The sequence below is a fragment of the Paramormyrops kingsleyae genome, chromosome 2, assembly GCF_048594095.1.
Source record: "Paramormyrops kingsleyae isolate MSU_618 chromosome 2, PKINGS_0.4, whole genome shotgun sequence".
NCBI lineage: Eukaryota > Metazoa > Chordata > Actinopteri > Osteoglossiformes > Mormyridae > Paramormyrops > Paramormyrops kingsleyae.
The window spans coordinates 25,714,146-25,729,838 of record NC_132798.1 but is presented as its reverse complement, the minus strand read 5'-3'; the positions used below and the strand labels follow the sequence as shown (position 1 = coordinate 25,729,838).

General features: G+C 42.2%; 1 long non-coding RNA gene across 1 annotated transcript; it reads right to left on the bottom strand.

Moving 5' to 3' along the window:
* Positions 1-12,500: 12,500 nt before the first annotated feature.
* On the bottom strand, positions 12,501-15,693 carry LOC111839201 (uncharacterized). Its single transcript, XR_002837052.1, has 3 exons — positions 15,636-15,693; positions 13,644-13,731; positions 12,501-12,598 (listed from the first exon to the last, which is right to left on the bottom strand). It is a non-coding gene; the product is annotated as an uncharacterized lncRNA (long non-coding RNA).

The window sequence follows — 15,693 nt, the reverse complement described above, 5'->3', positions numbered from 1 at the left end:
TAGAGATGTACAATATGAGAAAAATAATGTTTTTGGAACATTGTAGCATGCAAATCTATTCCAGTAGACCTCCAAAATAAAACTGAACACAATCATAGTGAGCACAACAGGGTCCCTTTAATACAAGTCAACGTAACTTTATTGGTCATGACTATCGGTTCAGTTGTTCTGCCAATTAATTATTTTTTCAGTGTATTCAATGCCTCAGTTTCAGCCACAATCAGCAACTACAGCCTGAGCAAGTTATTAAACACGTAAAAGGGTAGATCTTTGCTGAGAATGGAAATTACCACTGACAGGAATGTGGCAGCATTTCATTATACTGTGACAAAAATAAAGAATACACTGTTATATTCTTTAATTTGTTATATCTTCTGCTTTTTCCATTCTTAAAAATAGCATAAGATCTAAAGTGGTGGCTATGTAACTCTGGACCTCCGCTCATATTAACTTATTATTTTTAATTAAGCCTCTATGAGGTAATTATGCTTTAGTTAAAGGTTGAGGTATTCATTCTCATTAATGGAAAAGTTTAAAAAAACTGTTCTTTTAAACAGCACTCAGTGATATTTACACTTTGAACTACAAAGATATTTCATTTAAGTACTTTATAACTCATCTCTAACTCGTGAATAACAGTACCATATATCACCCTTCCATCCATCATTAAAGACTGCTTATCTAGGCTGCTTTGCTGTGATCCAGTCGACATCAGGAACCGTAGGGTGTCAAACAGGGATGGAAGGGATTGTATCTCATCAGCACCGATAAACCCACATACAAACAAATCTCATACCCACACAACCCAAACGAACAGCATGGGTGTTGACTGGGGAGAGGGAAGCCCACAGAGAAAAAGTCCCCCCCCCCCCCAACAGAATCTGCTACCCTGGAGCTATGAGATAATGCTACCCACCGAGCCACCATATTCTAGAGCAATCTTAATTAAGTTAATGTGAAACATTCTGTGAAAACACAGGCTTAAAGTCATGGGAAAATATCGTATTATTGAATGTGTGCCATTAAAATCTGTGGTTAGCATCTGACTGTTCATAGCCACAACAACTACAACAGGACACACAAATCAACAAACTCATGGCACATTGAAAGGCAAACAATATGAATGGACATTTCACTCTTGGCAATGTTGGCGAATTTAAACTGGACTTAAAAAAAAAAGGATGTACTTGAAATTGTTGGCTACCTTTAAAATATCTATTTTTTACAGAAGATTCAAAGACTAATGTTTGTAGTACTGTATTTTTAAGTAAACACTGTTATGTATATGCAAAAAAAATCCTTAAATGCATTGCACTGCATTAATCTTGGTTGCTTAATCTGCTTAGCATCAACAATCATCGGCGTCCACGGACAGAAAGCACAGCACCCATGAAGAGTCAGGTGCTTGGTCCAGATCATCTCAGCATATGGTAGAAACATCAAGTTGAACTGCGTAGCCCAGAAAGCAACTTGCCAAAGAAAGTGGAAGGCTTGCATCTTTGTGTTTGATGCGATTGTGCATGCCAGTACATACCATTATGGCCATCTCCATCCTAATTGGATCCTCAATGACCAGTCAGATCAACCTGATGGTGACACTAACAAGTAAATTATTATTTTTTTATTCATCTTATAACTGCTGATCCAGTACAAGTCACGAGGCAGGGGAATACCCTCGGCAGGGGGCTAGGCTGCAGCAGGGCACAAACACACACATTATGGACAATTTAAATAGGCTAATCCGTCATAGAGAACCATTTTGGGTAAACAATTAAGGAAGATGGGAGGATCATCTACAACACCTGCTACTCACAGAAGCCTCGAACTACACTTACAGCTACTCACTGACATGACTTACACAAAGTACCAGCAAGTAACACTGTTGCTTAGGTTATATGAATTTGACAACAAAGAATAAAGCTAGACAGCACCTTTATTTCTAAAAACTAAAAAAAGTACAAAGTTTGTAAACAGTGTTGAACAAGAATAAGTACACAAAACATAAACAATATATAACTGAGGAGTTTTCAAGTCCCAGTCAAACCGCATAAAAAGAGCTCCAAACACGTAACAGTCTTTTTTATTCTTAAAGATGCGATGCATCAGAACAGCAACAAATGAATAACGAATGAAAAGATGTTCGGAAAAATGAAATAGAAATTTCTGCCAGAGAATACTAAGAACTGACGGTTAAACCACGTGGCAACTAAGTAGCCAGTAATTCCAGCCCAATAAACAGGCATTTAAATTTAATGTCCCGGCATTCAGAAAAGCAGCCATAAATAATGCAAGCCTTATGAAAGCCCCTAGTCCCGAGGCTGATCATGCTAGAACTACGGAAAATGAACTCGGTCCCGTGTTAAAAGGCTCACTTATTCATTTATTTAGCCGCCCTACGAGGAAGTATAAATCAGGCCCTTAAAAACACTCATGTGCCGGAACTCTGTCTGGTGAATTAGCAGACGGCGTCTGACCTATTTGTCTATATTAGTACTTTAACCTTACCCATCGCTGCAGCAGTCCCACGTGAGACGGTCCTCTAGCTGCCTTTCATGTGCCCAGATTAAACCAATTGCCCATTCCTTTATCAAGAGGATCGGGTTTAATTTCGTGGATGTGCGTTTCAGCGGTGGGTACATGATTTGATTTTTTTTAAATGATTGTTGCTGGAGCGCTGTTCGGGGTTAAAGTTAATGAGAAAGCGTATATGCTTTAGCTGTAGTGACTTAAGTGGGCTACCCGTGTATCTCTGCGGTTTGGTGACATCTTCTGGTTCGAGGTGGCGAGAAGCGCACATGTGGTGCCGGACCCCATCTGAACTCCCCCAGAGCTACACCCTAATTAAGGTAGCCCATTTAACACACACACACACACACGACTGTTTTGTCTCTCAGATTAGTAAAAAGGTTATTTTCACCGAGAATGAAACCGCAACTTATGCGCTGTTTTCTGCGTCTAGCGGAGAATAACATAACATTATCGCAGGAAAACGCCTGTACCGCTCAGCAGGACGTGCGTGAGGTCAGGCTTGGGAACAAATTGGGTTTCATATACGTGCCTGACATTCTTTAATTTGTGGGATCAGCCCCCTGACTGCAACCATTCGCAGGTCCTCACCATGGGCGGGGACTCTCTCGTACTTGAAAACCGATCCCCCCCTCTTCCTCTCCTCTCCCCTCCCCTCCCCTCTCCTCTCCTCTCCTCTCGTTGCAATGAAGGGATATGATGTTTGTCCACGGCAAATAAATTTTTCAGCTGGGGCCCTGAATCCTGAAATCCCCACAACTGCAAGCTGTCTCCCCAGCCTGTGGACTGAGGCCGGTGCATGAGTCCCTAACGTCACTCACCTTTAACCCCAGTTTAACTCCACCCAACCCTTCGACGAACACCCTTTAGTAGGCTTTCTTATGCACACAACAACCTCATGGTCTGGATGAGGTGGATTAGCACCAGACTCATTGGGAGAAAATAGGGCAAAGGTATTATTAGCTGCCTGGACCATATTTCCAGCCAGTATTGACAGAAGTATGGAAGAGGGACAGCTGAAGGCATTGCTCACTGGGATTGTCAGCTGAACATTCATGGTGTAAACAGAGAACTTTCCAGATTCCTCAACCCTCCAGACACACAGAGCAACCAAACATTGTTATCCTGTTTTATTTTTTTTGCAAATAATGGTTATTAATTTTAGTTTATAAAAATGTGGCCAGTATCTATGCCTCTTCTCTCCTCTATGCCTGTTGTGCTGTATTGGAGTTTGTAATATACTGTAGGCGTGGATCCACTGCAAAGATTTATTTTTTATGCTTTATTTTCATCACAAAAATGAGGGACAAATAGCCAACTGACAGCACGGTGTGGATTCCGCAAGGATGATATCAGTCATCGCAGGCGGGAAGCGGTCGCATGCTGAGCTGCAGATCCTGCTTCACGCTACTGCAGCTGAACTGCATTCTTGCTAAGAATCTTACCTTGTGTGGGGGGGGCTCTTTCACACCCTTTGCCCATTCCCTGTGGTTTGAAAATCCCCAGTATGAATGCCAACACTGACCACACTGTGTATAGCAGTCTGCTCCACCTCAGCTGTCTACAGACCTTCTTTAAATGTCACGTGTTACATGAAGAAAGTTAGTCTGTAACAGAAAACACCTATACAGATATTGGCCACATGTAAAACCACTATTTAAGTAAGTAAAACTTATTTATAAAGCGCTTCTCACAGACAAGAGGTCACAAAGCACAGTACAGCAGTAAAATGCTTAAAAATACCAACAAGATAAAAAAAAACAAGGAAAAGTAATTTAAAAACATAGTACTAAAAACAATGGGTTTTTTACCCTGGTGAGAGAATTAAATGTTCCTAAACTAAATGCTTTTTTTTTTACGTCTCTCCATCTTGTTTTTGGGGTTTCGGTGAGTCTGGAATCTCTCCCAAGTAGCACATGACATGAAGCCTCATGGACAGGAAAACAGTCACTACAAATGATTTCTGTAATATACTGACATTTCTTTTTTGTATGTATGAAGATATTTTTAAGAGTATTAATACGACTGATGATTAGCTGCCGCCATCTTTAAAAGGGGCTAAAAACATTCACACCATCTGGCATCAACTACCCGGCTGACCTTTAAACACAAAAAGAGTTTAAACACATGCATTTTCTCCCTGCCTAAACAGTTTGAGATCGCACTGACCCTGGGGCCAATGCCAGAAAGCATGGGGTGCAAGCACGGTCGGTGGGATACCAGCCGGTCGATGGGATACCAGCCGGTCGGTGGGATACCAGCCGGTCGATGGGATACCAGCACGGTCGATGGGATACCAGCCGGTCGGTGGGATACCAGCCGGTCGATGGGATACCAGCCGCTCGATGGGATACCAGCACGGTCGATGGGATACCAGCCGGTCGATGGGATACCAGCACGGTCGATGGGATACCAGCCGGTCGATGGGATACCAGCACGGTCGATGGGATACCAGCACGGTCGATGGGATACCAGCCGGTCGATGGGATACCAGCACGGTCGATGGGATACCAGCCGGTCGATGGGATACCAGCACGGTCGATGGGATACCAGCACGGTCGATGGGATACCAGCCTGTCGATGGGATACCAGCACGGTCGATGGGATACCAGCCGGTCGATGGGATACCAGCCGGTCAATGGGATACCAGCCGGTCAATGGGATACCAGCACGGTCGATGGGATACCAGCCGGTCAATGGGATACCAGCCGGTGAATGGGATACCAGCCCCATCACAGGTTGCACACTGACACAGTATGAGTTACTTAGAGACTCAGTGCTGCCTGTGGTGTAATTATGCAGAGCTTAAATATGCCTGACAGAAGAAGGTACAGTTTGCATTAACATCTGCAATTACGCCCACATGTGACCAGGGCACAAAATTGACGCAGCCAAGTAAAACGTGGTTTATAAGTAATTTAAATGAACGTGTGTCTCTTGATCTTTCCACTTGCAGCGGAGCTTATGTTAGCTGCAGCAGTGGCTGTTTGTGTGGGCTGGAACAGGGTTGCTGCACAAATTTTAACATCAAAATGAATACTTTTCAAAACCTTTCTAAGACCTCAAAAAAGAAAAAAATAATATCATTTTCACCACCAAAAAAAGAAACACAATCGTTTTAAATGTACTTCGTATATACATGAACTGCACAATGATTTTAAAAGATCTGCTTTTGTTACCACCAAGTGACGCTGTTCACAATGTGAGGAGTGTGGTTTCACAGAGGCATATAAATTTAAACCCTAAAGCTCAAATAAATTGTATTCCATGTCAAAAAATGACAATTATGTTTCTAATGTCACACTTAGCGAACTTAGCTGCTTAAACTGTGATCCATAGTAGCACGTTTCCACAAATGTTCCAGTCTCAGTAGTGGTCCAGTGTCTCAGAGGAAGGTCTAGTTGTTCTGATTTAATTGATTTGTTTAAACTTTCATCAAACATAATTACAAAGCTGTCGTCATTCACAGCTGACCTCAGCTCACATTGGACGAACAGTGCAATACCGAACCTAGATATATACTCGGTCTTATCCCTCCCGCAGGTGAATGACTTTACTATGTCTATATTATATTTGTATGAATGATGTTGGGTCACTGTGTATAGAGACAAAAGCACTTCGACCTTAAGTGTTGCTCTTGTTGAAAACCCAGCAAATGCTGTCAAACACAATGCTTCCAAAGCTGTAACTTCGGCGATGGTTTGAACTTCCAAAGTAACATCTGGCAGACTAGGCCCACACTGAATGTAGTTCTGGATGTAGTTCTGGATTGTGTTTCTCTGAAGCATGATGTGTCTGGACTGCTTGAATACCCATTCTACCCCATTTGTAGGTCTTCTTGCACCACGAGCATTTCAAACCATGTGGGTCTGTAGAGTGTTGTAGCCAACCTGCATATTTGTCATTGTCTGTCCAATTCTCATTAAATTTGCATTTCCCCATGTCGACAATGGATAGTACTGACACGAACTACCATGCTAACGTCCACCTGTTTACACCAAACCCACAGAATATAAATGAGCTTGCGCAGGCTATATACATATATACACACCTTTACCAACCATGGATATCAAAATATCCTAGATCGGCAGGGCACAGTGTTTTGATATCTCTGTGCTACACAAGCCAGAACTCGGGCAGTTACCATGGCAATAATAAACAATTCGTGCAAGCTTGGAGGTCATATGATTCCATAAACATTCATGATTTTATTAAATATTAAACCCTATGTAATGGGATGTAATTTAAGACTACATGCCAGTAAAATAATACATTTTAACACATTTTATGACCTTAAATTCAGCAAATATAAAATAAGACGTTTTAAGGATCCGCGGGAACCCTGTGGAAGTAACGCCCAGTATCCCCGTGCGTCCAGCTCCACGCCACCATATTTCTCGCTGCACTCACCATTTTCTTTCGAAAGTGATTATTTCAGTAGCAGCCCTGCGACTTAATCGGATTACGCTTCCTGAGCATCGACAGGATTTCGTTATTAGATTAACTTGATTTACCGACTGACATTGTTTATTGGGCCAGCACTTTGTATCTCGCAGTTCAGCCTTTGTCAACCCTCAGTCAGTAATCCCAGCTAAAAACATCTGCTAAATAACAATTAAACATAAGACGTTTCAAAACATTATGATGTCGGTACTGTAAAATTATGCATGAACACATACTCAATTTAATTACCTAAACAGAACCTGCTGTATACATAGATAAACAGGAGCATGCTGATGCTATTATGAAAATGTAAATGGCACGATCCGATGGTAAACAGAGTGTGCTGCTTCACATGGGAACAGAGTTTATTCAGTTAATTAGGGGAGACCCTGTGCTCAGAACGGGTCAGACTCGCTCACCACTGCCTCCCACAGACAGGCAGGGAGACGTCCCTCAAGTGATCAAACGAGAAGATGGCCAGCCAGGGAAGTGGCAGATACAGCCTTGTTTAGTTGCAGCATGTGGCACCCATCAGCGGGCACTCGATCCCTCCTAGGCTGCTTGCAGTTCGCTCTGAATCACTGTTTACTGTTCATTGTTCGGGTGCCACAAAGGGTTTTCGAGCATTTGCATCCATTATGGCTAATTAGGCGTTCCCGGCTTCTCTCGGCACAGTCCGAGCCTGCCCGGCCACATATACCACCGTGCAAATTGTTGTGAAATTGAGTCTAGTGGGGCCCGGTGTTGAGAGACAAGGAGAGGCCATTGAGGAACAAATGCTATAGATGTTCTGGGTAATTGGGAACAGGCCTAACTGAGTGACAACACAGTGTACATTAGGGATAGGTGCTCGAATGAAGATGGAAAGCACTACATGAAGAATAGCATTGAGAAATCTGTAATCATAGCCTAGTATTAAAAAAGATTTAAGAATCCATAAGTCAGTGATGTCTAGGCCGTGTATCTTTGTATATAGGGTCATTTATTCTGATTTAAAAAATGTATTCTACTTTAAATCTTTGAAAAATGGTTTGTGATGAAAATAACTAAACCGGTTCAAGTATTAATGAGCATAGTGTTTCTTTCTTTGCACTGAAAAATCCATCCATCCATTTTCAAACCGTCTTAGGCTTGTTCAGGGTTGCAGGGGGATCCTGGAGCCTATCGCAGGCAGCACAGGGCACAAGGCATTCAAACATTTTAGGGCATTTGAAGAGCAAATTATCTGAAGGGAAATAAGATACACTTATATGTGTGTATACTGTACTATTTAGACGATGTAGCATTTGTTATATGCAGTTGCGATGGGATGCGGGTATTTTTCCAGCTCTCTCCAGATCGCATGTATATGTCTGTGTTTGTTCATGTGTGCAAATACGTGTGTGTAGAAGGGTGCTGCTGTGTTTAACACACTAAGTGAAAAAACAGGATCAAGATCATTATATTATTAAGTTGTTTAATAAGATTTGATGTCGTCAGAATGCTAAAAATATGCATGTGTGTGTGTTTAGATGTACGCGGGTGAAAATCTGGCAAATAAAAACAGTATTCCCACAAAACTGACATCTATGAAGGCGTGTAGCTAAAAGATTTACTGCCGAGTAGCACAGATAGGAGTGAACAGAACCAGCATTCCAGATACATTTTTCAGTGTTTTCAGAGTTGTCTGTCACAACCCTTAAAAATTTGTGGGCTGGAAAATGCAGTAAACAGAATGGAACCAAAGCTTGTCTATATAAAGATATAAAACATTTTTCCCCGATGCACACAAAGAGTAGCATTAAAGAAGCAAGATGATCCCATTACTTTGCTGTGACAGGCGTACAGAATCGTCCGAGGGCAGGCTAATGATAAAGTAGGTAACGACACCTTGGGTATTAGTTAACAGGACTTTCTATCATCGTGGCACGTTATTATCTAGGAGATAAAAGCACTGTTACGTGTCCAGCCCCCCGAAACAGCGTGGAGGCGAGTCCCAAAACCACGGCTGCCATGAGACACGAGGCGATAACGGGACGGAAAATAAGTCCGACACAAAGTCATTTCTCTACCAAGACAACCGTGATGCCATTTGGGGGAAGCCATATGCGTTATTAATGGGGACGGTCAGCCATTGCTGCCTGACCCAAGGCAATGCATGTTTTGAGGTGATGTCACTTTAACTGTTAAAAATATATACAGTACAGCTCTTACCATTATCATGCAAAAAAAAAAATTCTGAAGGTCATTTAACTGACGTTTATCCTTCAGAATTATTCTTAAAAGCACCGTGAGAAATGTGTCCTGTATTTACATTTGATTAAGGAAAAAAAGGCCCATTTAGGGTAAACTTTATTTATTGTTCTAAAAAGTCATTTTTAAAGAATGCTTTTTTAAGCTGAGGAAACATCTGTGTGCACAGTGTGAACAATCCTGTCACATCTCCAGGACATACTTACTGTATGACTGCATGTGTGTCCATGTGGAGGGAAGGAGGAATGGGGAGAAAAAGTGATTACACCAGCATGAGCACCCACGAGCAGTGATTGCCCAATTGGTCCTGTGCAATCTCACTAACTGAGAGCTGCACACCTGTCTCAGTGGAGAACAAGCCCCACCCCCTTCCACAGGAAGCACCAAAGAGGGTCAGCGTGGACCTATGAGTAATCTGCTGGAGAAACAGATGGAAATGCCTGCGTAACAGCAGGTATTTCATGCAATCGTGCCACTCTCACATCTCACGCCAGAAAAAACAATGCATTGTGTGCCAAACAAACTCTGTTTATGCCAGAAGAAATCTCATTAGCGTACAACGTAGAAGATGACTCTGATATCCATTCTGTAATATTTTCAAAACAAACCCTGACAGGGGATGAATCCCAACAGCGATAAATAAAAAATATTATTCATTGTGGACAAGTGCTTCCAGATGAATTTGCACAAGTTTTTTTACTTGAGATAATGGAAGCGAGTCCTACTTACTGTACTAAATTTCAATTTGCATAAATGCATCAGGTTTGGATGATTCAGACTCTTGCACAACACCCTAGTACTCTTGAGGGCATTCAGAGTAAGAGGTGCTTTGCGTTCAAAAGGGGCACCACAATTAAATTACACGAGTGCCATAATCCTGGCGATTACCGCCAGATCAGTGGGGGCACCGGCAGTCAATTAGCTCGCACTGCTGTGACAGTTTACTCCTCCCACTGAGCTGGGCTCAGGACCTGCAGCGGGGGGGGGGTGACCTGGCTGGCACAGCGCTGTGGCCCTGCTTCAGGAGGAAATGCCGACCCTACAAACTGTTTCCAGGCACACATGGGGGAAAAAGAGCAATTTCATTAAATACAGAGGACAAAGGGCCCCTGTTGGCATTATAAGGGTCTCCTACAGTTTACGGACTTCAGACAAGTAATCGATTTATTAATCAACTAAGACTATAGCTTGAGTAGGACTCTGGCACTGTGTGCTGCATTGTTGTTTCACACTTCCGTGCCTGCGGGGGGGGGGGGGGGGGGGGGGGTCATCCTGCACCCTAAAATCATTGTGTGTTCTTGCCTCTGAAATGCATCAGCAACCTCTCCAGTGTAAGCCCCTGCCCTGCACTTGCTGAAATAGGCTCAAGGCTGGACCCAATGGCAAACTGCTGGATAAGCAGTTGGAGGATTGGATGGATGGTTGGACTATTGTTGTGTAATCCAGCAGTGCTTTCAATTATAGCTTTACAACACAGCAAGTCTGTCTGGTAGGTGTTTGATAAGTCCAGCCATCTAATGAAAAGTGAAGGTTTTCATTATCTTTTTCAGTGGAGAGAAGTAAAAAAAAACCTAAAATACACAATTTTTATTTAATAGTCTAAATGACCTGTAGATAATTCTTTCTGATATTCTATCCCAAATCTGACTTTGCCAGCAAAAAACACCATTTGTTGCAAGCAAATGACCACAGGTAGCAGGGTGATTTTAATATTTGCTTTCCTCAAGTTTTAGTCCTTACCTGCCAAACAAATGAACAGCTCTAGAGCAGTATGGCGTCCCTTGGAGACTTTTTGTGAACTAAAAGAGGCCATAGCATGGGGTATAAGGTACAGCCCTTCTCTCAGAAGCTACCTTCACCAATCAACTCCAAGCAATGACTATAGCATGATATCATTTTGTCCGTGAGGTCTATAGAAGAACCTTCCATTTCTAAATGTCAGCACCTTGGAACCTAAAGGAACACAGGAGGACCTCAGGGGCTTTGAACTTCTACATACAGTAGATGAGACCAAAGGACAATCCGAGCAGTGGATATGAGACGGAGCGTAAACTCTGTGGAAAACTTGGAAACTATTAGATTGCTTAGACATAACTTTGTCCTGCCAATATAACCATCCATCAGTCACAGAAGCCCATTTCAAGTTCTTGTAATTGTTTGCTTCTAATAATAAACAGATGTTATTGAATCACCATAGCAAATTTCAACAGAGTGACTGTAATGCTTGGTTATTAATCAATGGTAACATGCACAAAGGCTTTGGAGTGCTGGGACTGATCTGAGCAAACAAATAACACGAGAAGAGAAACGTCTGTTTAGCGCAATCTGCCCATAGATGAAGGGTAGTCGTGCAAGAAGGTGCAGAGCAGACTAGCAGCAGGCTGTTCTACCTGCAGAGTCACTGCATTTACTAGTTACTGTTGTTGTTTTTTTCTGTGAAGGAGTCACAGTGGCTCTGTAGTTGGCTCTACAGCCTCACATGCCCCAAGGTTGAAGATCTGAGTGCCCCAGCTCAGTGTATATAGTTCGCATGCTTTTCCCTTGGGTTAGCATGGATTTCCTGTTACATTCCAAGTAGATGCAGTTGGTCTAATTGGTGCCCCTAAATTGCTTGCAGTGCATGAATGGGTGTGTGATTATATGCCCTGTGAAGGACTGCCATCCCGACTGAGCTGTTCCCCCTGAGTCCTGTGCTTCCTGGGATAGGCTCCAACTTCACCATTACCCAACACTGGATTCTGGATAATGGATGTATTTTTAAGAACATTCCCATACAGAGCTTACTTACTTGCTGACTATTAAGGCTGAACAGGTGAAAACTGCAAAAGCCAAACAGCCTCTTATAGTAGCAGGATCAACTGTAAATGGTTCTGGATTGATATGTAACAGTTACCAAAAATGACAATAACAATGGGCTTTAGGCACCATGTTGATTGAAATCAAATATAATGTGTTGCTCATATGGTTACATTTTGGCCTCTGCCCAAATACAAAGAAATCTGAAGTTTAAATTTGTTTGTCACAGCTCCATGCGAAAGTCCGAACAGCACTCAAAGCCACTTCCTGCCGGTTGCCATGACAATTAATTGAGTCTCAGATTCAAATGTTACATGGCTGCAACGGTACAGAACATATTTCAGAAATGTCAAGTTGGTTGGCTCTAGCTCTGCTTGCGAAAATGGCACATTTAGTGCAAACATTCCTAAATAATTTCCCGCCGACAGGTTGGCACCAGCAATCTGGGCGCAGCATGAATAAGTCCAGCCATCTTTAGGGATAAGCCAGCTTGTGGCACCTGTCTCCCCCAGCTGTGCCCCCCGAGCCTTCTGCAGGTCGTCCCTCCCCTCTTCACATCCCTCTTCCTTTCTGTCCTCCTGCAGACGCTGGAACTCCATCCCTAGGACAGAAGGACATCAGTCGCTGCCACGGGATACTCTTGCAATCCCATGCTGAAATTAAGCCAGTGCTCAGATGACGCAGCCTTAAACATTTTGTGGTAGATTCACAGACTCTGAGAAGTGTCACAGAATCAAGTTTCTGAAGCCAAAGCCAGATTTTCTCCTGGTAAAATAAATGTTAGCACACAGTTTAAATGTGAGCATGCTGTTAAAACCTATTATCGTTATATATATATATATGTTATATGTATTCAGCCATTGCTGCTTATCGCTCAGACTTTACCATATGCCGCTGCTGAATTTGTCCACATTTTCTTCAAGATGCAAAACAAATTGTTAGCTATTTTCCCAATGTCGCGCCAATCCCCATACACTGCAGATTACAGCCATTGTGTGACAGAGATGCCTGCATGTATAAACATCAAAGCCCCTGATCTGCACTGGCCTTTAAGTCAGCGCTATATCTAGGTTCCCAAATGTTCTCAGTGTTCAGTAGTAGGAATACGTCAAGTCCATGCGTTTTTTTTCTGCAAGCATATTAATCAGCCATACAGCCTCCAACAATGGAATTGTAAAGTAGGCTTGAGCCCCAGTTAAAGGATTATCCAAGTGTTTCATGAGCTAAGACCTGAGGACACACAACCACATGCTGCATGCTAAAGCTGAAAAATAAATTCCACTCTCAAAATAAGACTTTAAGTCTTCTCAAAGAGCGCAGATAAAACCATAACTGCCTTACGTCGTATCCTCTGGCTCCGTTTTCAGCTCGAAACTCACCCACTGAAGTTTCAGGGATGAAAAACAAAACATATTTTTTTGAAAGAGAAAACATTCTCTGTTACTGACCTCATTACAGTTTCTATATGACACCTTATCTGGGAGTGTGATTCTTACTGAAAATAAACTACTGTTATATATTTCATTTGAAGACGGAGGGATGAGAATCAGTAAGTATTCAGAAACCCCCCCACAAAGGGCTGATGAATCCGTGCTTAGTGAACGGCTGCTCTCCACGGTATTTCTGACAATAAGACATTGACACACCTCTGTCCAGATGTCACTCTCCGGGAGCTGGATGGCCTTTCGGGATAAGAGGCACCAGCTGGGTCGGTTTTGGCCAAAACCTCCCCACCTGAGAAAAAGCGCGGAGGACTTTCTGTTAGCCCTAAATCCTGTTTACATGCATCAACCTCAATCACAGGCTGGAGTGGCTGGCATTGTAGTACTTAGTGAATGTCAGCCACTGAATATCAAACTACAGCAATGTGTCCAAAATACTCCCTGCATAATTACTATTATTGTGCATAATATGTATGTATTATTTATACATTTAAACAAATGGATATTTTATAACATTTAAAAGGCTGAAAGATAATTATTTAGCAGAATGTATTATTAATAACTGTGTAATAACTATCTAATCCTTAATAATAAATTTCAAGCAGAGTTTTAAAACATCCTTAAAAATCACAAATTGCTATCCAGTCACTTTTAAAACTGCCAGCTTCAAGAATGTAATCCGAGTAACTGAAACGTTTATGTCAACGCATTATAGCAGAAATTGGCATCAGGAGAAGCAGCAATTACTAGTCAAAAAAACATGAATGGTAGTATGCCTGTGTGTGTGACTGTATTATCTAAAAACATTTTTAAAATAAATCTGAAGTTAAAGAAACTAAACCTAAATAAAATATCAAAACTAAGTAACCTCAGATTGTTTGTTTTTTTACAATATGCAATCAGAGAATAAGTACAACTATTTGAATATAAGCACAAAATGTAGGCCTTGATTCATCTTAATTTAATATTAGATAAATCCTGTAAAGAGAAGCCTGTTTTATTTATGTCATGGTGACCTCACTTCTATGTGTTTGCTGACAGTCCCTCTATAATGATATCCATTTAACCATTAGAAAAAGATTGTTACATATTTATACAAATTTCAAACTCGGGTTAATTTCAGTTTGAGTAGTGAACATTAGCATACCCATTAGCACGAACACAAAAATGTAATTATGCAAAAAAAGATAAAATGCCAAGCTTGTTTAGCAAACCACATTATTCTGGAAAGCAAAGTTATTACCATCTGGCAAATTGTATAATTCTATATTGTGTGGGTTTACAGGAAAATTAAATTCAATCCATCTGCTTTGTTCTTTGCCAGCCACTCGAAATCGGGCAGTAAATATCCAATGAGAAGATGTTGGATGCTCTGTCATTTTGGACCGCAAATGTCTGCTGCACTTAGCATAGATGCAAGCACTCTGGCAGCTTCTGATAAGTCGGCCAAACGACACAAGCACGCAGCCCCTGATCCCTACACATTAAAAGTAAAATGCGTGCAGGACGAAGTACCTCGATTCAGTTGCCCGGCGATTACGACGTTTGTGGATTGGCTAGAAATGTCACACTGTGAATGCCCACCGAGTCTGTATGTGGGGGTTAATAAAGCTGATCATTAGCACAAAATATTTCGCTGGCCTTACAGTGGATGTGTTTTTCCTTCTTTTTTTTTTGTGGTGGGCTGCTGGAAAGATTTAGTCAAACTTTTCAAGTCAAGTTCTGCAGCTGCAGCCCTTCATACCGGGAAGGTATGAAAAACAGGGGCAACATGGCAGAGATGCTGATTAGCATGAGAATTTATGGTCCGTACATCCTGCCTGCCCCGAGTGCTGTGCTGTCTGCATCCCCCCCCCCAGGCCTGTCTCACAGAGTGCCTCACTTAGCATCAAGAAGGTCCCTCACACTCCAGCTTTTATTTTACAGAGGGAGGGAGGTCATTGTGTTCAACATGAATAAACTAAAAGATGCAAAAATGTGATTTTTTTTCTTCTCCCCTTTAACCAGGTCATGTTCCCACAAAAACAAGAAAGACAGGCGTGGGAGTGGCCGGTAAAAAACACCAGCTGTACCGGAGTGTGACGAAATATTCCTTGAGCCACATCTGGCTGAAGAATGCATGGTGTCTGTACTGTGGGAAAAGACGCTGAAGCTAATCGCCGGAAGGCGGCCCCATTGTCAGGGGCCCCCACCCACCTGTGCATAGCAGGTCCGTGGCAAAGGGGCAGCATGGTGCAGACGCTGCCCAACAGCT